Below are 9592 nucleotides of genomic sequence, written 5' to 3' on the forward strand. Positions count from 1 at the left end.
ACTGCAAGCTCAGAGGCCGGCAAGGCAGGCGGGGAATGTTGGTTTCCTCCGTCACTGAAGCAAGCAAGCCTCATGTTAGTTTCAAGCTGCCTGGCTGCTGGCCGCCCTCTTGACTGTCAGTTAATTTGCATATCTCGCTGATTAGCCAATGGGAAGGGTAGTGGTCGTACGCCAATTACCATGTTTCTCTTTTATTAGATAAGGATGGTATAAAAGAACCCCTTTGATTTTTCAGAGATGGGGTGTTGTTCCCTAGATTTAAGTTGAATTTGTTGCATTTAAAGAAGTTTCAGCTGTGCTAATTTGGGTTCTCTGAGAAATAGCCACCCAAATGGGATTAAACCAAGAACTCATTAGAGGTAATACCTGGGAGAGGAAATGAAGAGGGAGCCAGAGGCAGAAAAAGCTATAAGACCACAAGCCAAGTCTGACCTTGATGGAGGAAGAGAGGGAGGAATGAAGGAAGACTGAGTAGGAGTAGCTTAGGTTGCAGGGAAATTTTAAGGAGAGTTTGGCAAGGCTTTTGGGGAGACCTTGAGCCAAATTCACTTGTCAGAAGAGTCCTTGGACTCCCTGAACCAGATCTGTCTTTTAATCCCTGCCTTTCTCAGTCATTATGTGGGAACAACTGCAGCCCTGTCAGCTGTGCTTCCTGTGGTTAGAAATTTGAGAGGCACTTTCTCATAGTTTCACCATCATCATCTTACGTTATTTTTTATTTTTTATGTGGAATCTATTATGACATTATAAATCATTGCCTTTAAGAAACATGGCTCTATTGATTAAGAGCTTTTGTGTATTCATTTATAACCATACTTGGAGAAATTTAAGAATTGTATTTATTTTTGTCTTGTCATATATTTGGTGCTTATTGATTTAAATTATAAATGCAAAAGAGGGAAGGGAACTACCTGCCCTGCCCCCTCTAAGCCTTTAACACCTCCTTGTAGTTATTGCTAATGACAATGGTGGTAGAGTAGAGGAGAATGTCATGGGAAGGGAAGTAAAAAAATATGCAATAGGATATTGGAAGGAGCACCTGGATAGATTTTGAAGTAACTAAGAGCTTAATTTAGAATTTAAAGTTTTAATTAAAAGTTAAGATAGCAAGTGAGTTTCTTAAATATACAAGTTTGCATCTGTCTTTTTAAAAAGCAAAACCATGAGGAAACATGCAAATAATTAATAAATTGACTTTTTAAAACTTAAAATATTTCTCAATTTACTTTGGAGGTCGATGTTGTTGATCCTGAGTTGTAAATTGATTTCTTGGTTCCATGAAACTTAAACACAAAGAAAATTTCTACAGTCCCATATGAATCAAAGACTGAGAAAAGTCATTTGTGTTAGATCTTAAAAATGTCTTTGGCAGCACTTTGGTATTCAGAAGTGTTGGAGAAACTTTGGCAGCAAAGCAGAGCCATAGAGTAAGACCAAACTAGGACAGCAAAGTCATTATTCTGCTTTTTAGTGAAGGAAGTATTTTTTTAAACAGTTGTGACCTTTGGTGTTATACCAAAAATACCTTATTGGGACTTCATTTGGATGCAAGGCTGTGTCAAAATATTTACAAACACAAGGATTGAATATTAAGTAGTGACTTCTAAAAAAATTATGACATTTTAAATGCATAAAGTTATTTTTATGCCAGTTTTAACTTTTTTGTTGTTTTTCTTCAAAAATGTCAGCTTTAATTTAAAATGTTTTTCATGTGTCCCCAAATGAATATGGTAAAATAACTTTAAATACCTTATAAATTTAAAAAATAATTTTAAAGAATACAGAAAATAAGAACTTTCTTAAATTTAAATATGAGATGATAAAAGGGAGATATATTTCACAGAAACTATGGTTAGAATGAATTGTTGGAAAAGGAACTGAGGGAATAATTAAGGCAATGAAATGGATAGTATATATATGTATTATGTATATTAGTATATATATATATTATATGTTTTAAACATATTTTTATTTATTTAATTTATTTCAGAGAGGAAAAGAGAGAGGTAGAGATAGAAGCATCTATGATGAGAGGGAATCATCGATTGGCTGCCTTCCACAAGCCCCACCCTGGGGATTGAGCCAGAACCTGGGCAGGTACCCTGACGGGGAATCGAACTTTGACCCCCTGTTCCTAGGTGTTGAGGCTTAATCGCTGAGCCATGCCGGGTGGGCCCAGGGTACTATTTGACCAGGTACCTGGGCAGCATGGCCTAGCCAAATTGACACATAAAATTATATCACAGTCAGTTTTAGTGGAGTTTGAAACTATTCGTTGAAAATGTAAAGATGCAATGTTTTCTGATTAGTTTGTAAAAATCACAGCCTGACATCATGGACATTTAGTAGCATATTTTAACATAGACCTTTCCACATTGGTGGGTAAGGTTGATAAAGGAATTGGAAAATGCAGTCAACAGTGAGCTTTTTCCCTCAGCTCTTTTTATTTTTGTGAAGTGTCATTTGTTTCCCGGCTGTGACAATCACTAGAAACTAAATGTCACCGTTTAAAGCCAAGGCCTTTGGATTGCTTTCCTTTAAGTATTAAACCAAGATTTTAGAAATAATGAGTCATAGTCAATTCATTGCTCTCACTAAAATTGTTGTATTTTAAAAAGTCATGGCCGAGAGGCTTTTGTTTGTTAAATAAGTAAAAATAATGTTTAAAATAAAGTTTAAAAATAATGTTTACCTCATTTTTTGTGGATTTCATAATTTAATAATTTAATAGTACAGTGTATATAAATTAGAAATCCTATATAATAAAACCCTAATATGCAAATTGACTGAACAGCGGAATGACTGGTTGCTCTGACACACACTGACCATCAGGGGGCAGACACTCAGTACAGGAGCTGCTCTGTGGTGGTCAGTCCCTCCCACAGGGGGAGCGCTGCCCAGCCAAAAGCCAGGCTCATGACTGGCAAGTGTAGTGGTGGTGGCGGAAGCCTCTCCCACCTCCATGGCAGCGCTAAGGACCCCTTGGGGGATGTGTGCCTCTCTGCCATAACCCGGCAGGTGGATATCCCCCAAGGGGTTCTGGACTGTGAGAGGGTGCCAGCCGGGCTGAGGCCCGTCCCTACACTCCCCAGTGCACGAATGTTGTGCACCAGACCTCTAGTCCTATCTAATGAAGCGGGAATATGCAAATTGACCGGCACACCATCACAAAGATGGCAAGGCCTACAGCGGACGTGGGGTTTCCATAACACAAGATGGCTGCACCCACAGTGGAGGCTGATTTCCTGTAGCGAGCCTTAACGAGCAATCAGCAGGAGCCTGAGGCTGTGTGATGCTGGGCCAGGGCAGGGGACCTGAGGCTGCACCCCCTGTCTGGTGGGGCTTGACAGGGGACCTCAGGCTGTGCACCCCGCCCCGGTGCCAGGCCGGGGGACCTGAGGGTGCGCTGGGGGACCTGAAGCTGCGGCCCCTGCCTGGCGTGCACCAGGGGACCTGAGGCTGTGCCCTCCATCTGTAGGGCTTGGCAGGGGATCTGAGGCTGTGCTCCCGCACCCTGTCGGGCTTGACGGGGGCCCTGTGGCTGCGCCCCCTACCCTATGGGGCTTGACGGGAGTCCTGAGACTTCACCACCTGCCTGGCGCCAGGTCAGGGGACCTGAGGCTCCGGCGCCCTCCCCTCCACCCCCCGCCTGACGGGGCTTGATAAGGGTGGGGCCAGCCGGGTCTGGATCTCGCCCAGTGGGGGTGGGGCCGGCTGGGTCTTTGGATCTTGCATGATTTTGAGGTGCCGCGGGTAGGCAGGGACTTGACTCTGGGTCCCGCGGCGTGCCCTAGACTCTGAGAGGAAGAAGCTTTTCATATACATTTTACTAATTTTCTTTAATCTCTAACACTTCTATTATAGAGAAAGGGCAAATAGCAATATTAAAATATTTTCTCTAATTAATCCCCTTTAAAGTGCATGAATTTCATGCACCGGGCTACTAGTATACTTATAATAGAAGTATTTGTTCATATTTTTTACTGATTGGGGAGAGGGTTGTAATAAATTTGGGAATTTCAGAAGATAGAGAAGTATAATATAAAATTTGCTGAAGAAGATATGGAAGTTCATAGGTAAATAACTAATGTGATTAAACCATGGGTAATTTAGGAAAGAAACCTAGAATATAGAAAAAAATGGTATTTTAATTTTTTATCAGCATTGTAGACTTGAGCTATGGGTGAGGGAGACAGCACCAAGTTATTAATTTGGAGATTATTATTAAGGGATAGGAAATGATGGTTTCTTAGGCAACGGGTAGCAAGAAACTGAACCTTTTTGGAAAAATGAAGGATGATTATTTCAACTTCAGACTATTCTTTTTCTTGCACTGTTTTTTTTGTTGGGGGTTTTTAAATTTGAAAGACATTTCCAAATTAAGTTTACTGAGCAGTGCATCCTCTTGCTATTTTCAAGTCTACTTAGAAAGCCAAATGATACTGACAAAATTGTATGAAAGAATAGAATTAGAGTGGTAATACCAAACTATAATAGGCAGATAAATTGTATCGCTGCTGTTTAGAGAGTATTTACTTTTACCAGTGGAATTTTAAAATGATTTAAGGAAATAAGATAGAAAGAGATAAAAAGCAAAGACTTGGAAATTTATAGGTAAATAACAAATGTGATTAAGCCATGGGTAATTTAGGACAGAAACCTAGAATATAAGCAGAAATGATATTTTAATCTGTTATAAGCATTGTAGACTTGAGCTATAAGTGAGGGAGACAGCACCAAGTTATTAATTTGGAGATTATTATTAAGGGATAGGAAATGATGGTTTCTTAGGCAACGGGTAGAAGGAAATATTTTCTGAGAATTGAAAGAGCCTTGTAAGATTTATTTGTACAGTATTAGTATTGTGTGTATTGCATTTCAGAACATTTAATGACCGCTATAATCCTGTTGAGGTCGGTGATGGGACTCCCATATTAAGATGGAAAAAGTTCAAACAGCCTTGGTAACTTGCTCAAGGTCAGACATCTGATAAGTGTAGAGCCCAGAATATGAACCCAGATAATATTTGATTCTGGTCAGCCAGTTTTCATTGAGTGCCTGCTGTGGTACCAGGCAAGCCATGGTGCTAATACCTTGGTAACTCAGAGTTGAGTAATACATGGTTCTTGCCCTCAATATAGTATATCAAATGAAAAAGATAGGAATTTTTAGGGAGCCTTGGGACCCAGATAAAGGCCACTTATCCCAATCTGTGAGTTTAGGGCCATTTTCTGGAGGATAAAGTATCTGAACTGAATCTCAACAGAGGAATAAAAGTGCATAAAGGTGACTAGGGGAGGGTGTTGCAGCTAGGGAGAACCACATGTGTAAAGGCCTTTAGGCATAAAGTAGCATGATTCATGCTGAGGAACCTATTTCTGGGTAGGACTTAAAGGATGCGGTGGGTGCGGACCCACAGAAGAGCTTAGGTTTTTTCCCCCCTCTTTTACTTCATTGCTTCTCTGGATGAATATTAGAAGCTAGTTAAAGCATTTGTGGATAAAATTAGACTTTTTACTGTGCTTTTACCTTTTCTAGGATCAGTTCGACAGCTTAGACAAGCATACACAATGGGGAATTGACTTCTTGGAAAGATATGCCAAATTTGTTAAAGAGAGGATAGAAATTGAACAGAACTATGCGAAACAATTGAGGTAAGTTAAAATTTTTTTCAATTCTCAGAAGTGAAATTACATGTGAAAATAGTTGGGTGTGCCCTGGCCAATGTGGTTCAAGTGGTTAGAGTGTTGGCCCACTCACCGAAGTGTCACAGATTTGAATCCTGTTCAAGGACACGTCGCTGGGTTGTATGTTCGGTCCCAGTTGGGGCATGTGTTGGAGGGCAACCAATTGATGTCTCTCTCATATTCATGTTTCTCTCTCTCTCTTCCATCCCCATTCCCTCCCTTACTTCCACTCTTTCTAAAAATCAATGGAAAAATCCTCAGGTGAGGATTAACAAAAAATAAACAAAATAAAAATAGTTGGGTATTAGGTAAATGTGATATACTAGAAGTTAAATTCTGTTTTTCATTGAAGTAGATTGAATTAGGTAACTGGCTTGTTTTAATTACCGATTTAATTAAATCATAAGTAGCTTCATTCCGAAAGATACTTAAAATCCTAAAGTCAGGAAGCAAAATGCCAGTAAAAAGAAAAATTCCTGGTATAAATTCTGTACTTTACAGTTTTATTCCTTTGTAGTTTTTTGCTTTAGTTATCTTTCTAAAGCATTGAAGATTTCTTCGGTTTCTCATTTTTTTTTAAGTTTTTATGACTTGGAAATTGAATGTGCTTAGCTGAGTTTCTTTCTGTCAAAAATCATATATATTACTGATTTTGGAATATGTGCCAGAAGATAAAAGTTTTAAAGGCAAAATTTTAGTCTTAAAACAAATGGAATTAATTTCAAGATTTTGTTGTAGCAGAAGATCATTGTTGGACTACAATTTGACAAGTAGTTTTGCTGGAACTTTTAATAGAAATGGTACTTGAAGTCTGAAGACTAGACACAAATCAGTACAAGGTTCTAGGGATGGGGTTAGGATTCTTTATATTTCAACTGACAGAAAATCCAACCTAAACAGGCACACGGACTAAAAGTTCCAGGCATGTTTTATTCTGGGATCAAATGTGTCCAGGTTCCAGTTTTGGATTTTACCTCCCCTTTGCTGCCTTTATCCTCAGGTTCCATTCAGTAGTACCATTCCTTTTGCCCTCTTAGCTCTAGATTTCATATCTTTATATCCTTACATCCTGGTGAGGAATAATTTTTTTTTCTCTATGTGCATTTGGGGAAGGAGAGAGGATAGGGGAGGGGGAAGGAAAAAATGAAGGAAGGGAGAAGAGGGTGATAGAAGGAAAGCAGAGTGGGAGCTTGTATTAGTTTCTTTTTTCCAGAAGTCCCAGCAAGGGTTTCTCCTTTTGTCACGCTAACCCTGTGTAGGTTACATGCTTATCCTGAACAATTCACGGGGGTGAGAATAATTAGAATGATTTGTAGCTAATGATGAGGGAGGGCTAGTTACTCAAGAGAAATTTAAGGTAGTGGATAGCAGAAGGAAGGGGTTGATAGTTGCATGAGAAACCACATGATAAACTACAATAGTAGTGGTTTATACAATCAACTGACTAGGTTTAGGGATGAAATTAGACATGTATGATGAATAGATTATTAATAACTAGTGGCCTGGTGCATGGATTTGTGCATATTGAAAGGAAATTAATTCGAAGGTGGCCACAGGGGGCGGGACTGGGAGAGACTGGCTGGACATGCCCTGGAGCCAGCTGCACCTGGGGTAGTGCTGTGGCTTGAAGGGCGTCTGTGGGGTCCCTCTGGCAGGTGGGTCCCTCAGCCTGGCCTGTGGGGATTGGGCCGAAACCGGCTCTCCGACATCCCCTGAGGGGTTCTGGAGTGCGAGAGGGCACTCTGTAAAGTTGCTGTCATTCAGGGTGTGGAACGCAAACGCAACTGTGCAGTAAACCAGATTTGAGGCCGACAGTGCCCCAGCAACAACATAACCCACAGCCGAAGGTGGAATTGTGTGACCCTGTGAGGAATTGGGCTCCCTCTTCTCTGGTTTCAGGGTGTGTACTCTAGCACTGGCGCTGCCAAGTCACTGCAGCTCAGCAGCTCCTGTGTTGAGCATCTTCCCCTTGGTGGTCACTGTGCGTCATAGAGACTGGTCAGATGGTAGGAGGGACACTTAGCATAGCCTTTTATATATGTAGATGTTTTTATAATGATGCACATACTATTAGGACATTTACTGAAAGAGTGGCATCTTGTTAATTTCTTCATCCATTTGCTTCCTCTGTTTTTTTTAAAAGCAGGTATTTCCCATTTGAGAATATAAACAGAGAGCCTATTAGCATATTAATAGTAATAGTGATGATATTTCACCTGTCCAGAAGTTACACTCTTGGAACTTTACCCCTCAAGAATCGAGAAGCATTAAGGACCTCTGAAAAGTTAAAATAGCAATCAATATTGTATTCACATGTGAACAAAAATTTTTCCTCATTTAATTTTAAATAGATCTCAATTCTAGCACAGTAAGTTCTTTGGATTCCAACTTTTCCAATAGAAGTGAAGAGAAGAAATACTTTAGGCAATACAGTGATGGCAGTGTGAAATGACGATAAAAAAGATTAGAATATTATTAAAACAGATTAAAAAGAGTTTCCAGTCTAAAGTACCTGTCAGTAAGGGAATGATGAAAAATATTGTGGAATATGCAGTTTAAATAACTCAGGTATATTAGTATATTTAAACCTAAAGGCTATTTACTAGTAATCTATTAGTGTAAAAAGCAAGTTGTAAAACTGAATGTATAGCAAATCTTGCTTATTCTAGTTTTTGAATATAAATTATGTGTAAAATTTGTATGTATTCTCAAGAAGTACAGAAGGATACACCCAAGTTGTTTTATAGCAGTTACCCCTGGGGAATTGGAGGGGGGATGGTAAGGGAAGGAGCTTTTTTATTTACACTTTTGAATTACTGAAGTTTTTAAAACAATTGTGTGTTATATTTTTGTAGTTTAAAACATTTGTTTTTAAGCAAAGAATGTGGTATACTTCAATAGAGAATCTTACAACAAATTATAAAATAAATAATTGGTAATTTAGAAGGTAAAATTTCAGCAGTCTGGAATATTTAACTGTCCAGAATAACTCAGGCTTCAGGGTTTCAGGATGGCCAAGCTTTTACCAAAGTAACAGGACTCTAATCAAATGACAGACTTGTTTGCCTTTCTCTCGGTTTTGTGACTGATAACAATCATTATAATTTTCATGTACTTGCAAAAAAATATTTGAACACCACTTCACTGAAGCAAAGGTGGCTAGAATCTGCAATTATATTATATGAAAAATATAATTTTGCAGTGAGAAAGTAGAGTTTATTATGCACAGATGCTCTAGATCAGTGATTTGCACTTTTTTTTCCCTTTGTCCGAAGGGAAGAGGTTTGCCTTGTTTATTTCCTCTTCTTTAATGGAAAAAATTCTTTTGGTTAACTCCCTCCTGTTGATTCTATGCAGAGGACAATTTTTTTTCATAGTAGGCAGCTTTTTTTCCTCCTAAATAATAACTATATACAGAATGTTAAACATTTACATTTTAAACATACAAGGTGGGGCAAAAGGTTTACAATTGTGAGTATGAGAAACTCAGAGTTTATTCTTTTTTTAAAAAATTAAATCTTTATTCAGATTATTACAGTTGTTCCTCTGTTTTCCCCCCATAGCTCTCCTCCACCCAGTTCCCACCCCACCCTCTGCCCTTACCCCTCCCACTGTCCTCGTCCATAGATGTACGATTTTTGTCCAGTCTCTTCCTGCACCCCCCACACCCCTTTCCCCCAAGAATTGTCAGTCCACTTCCTTTTCATGCCCCTGGTTCTATTATATTCACCAGTTTACTCTGTTCATCAGATTTTTTATTCACTTGTTGGTAGATATGTATTTACTATTCAAAATTTGTATCTTTACCTTTTTCTTCTTCCTCCTCTTCTTAAAGGATACCTTTCAGAATTTCATATAATACTGGTTTGGTGGTGATGAACTCCTTTCGGTTTTTCTTATCTGTG

General features: G+C 39.1%; 1 protein-coding gene across 2 annotated transcripts in view; it reads left to right on the forward strand.

Moving 5' to 3' along the window:
• The first annotated feature begins 5541 nt into the window (after positions 1–5541).
• Positions 5542–9592, forward strand: part of FNBP1L (formin binding protein 1 like) — a 63584-nt gene continuing 59533 nt past the window's right edge. For both annotated transcript variants that reach the window (XM_015560331.1, XM_015560332.1), the window contains exon 1: positions 5542–5654. The gene's annotated coding sequence lies outside the window, so the exon portion shown is untranslated. The remainder of the gene's footprint in view (positions 5655–9592) is intronic.

Source organism: Myotis davidii, unplaced genomic scaffold (assembly GCF_000327345.1).
Source record: "Myotis davidii unplaced genomic scaffold, ASM32734v1 scaffold674, whole genome shotgun sequence".
In the NCBI taxonomy this organism is placed as follows: Eukaryota; Metazoa; Chordata; class Mammalia; order Chiroptera; family Vespertilionidae; genus Myotis; species Myotis davidii.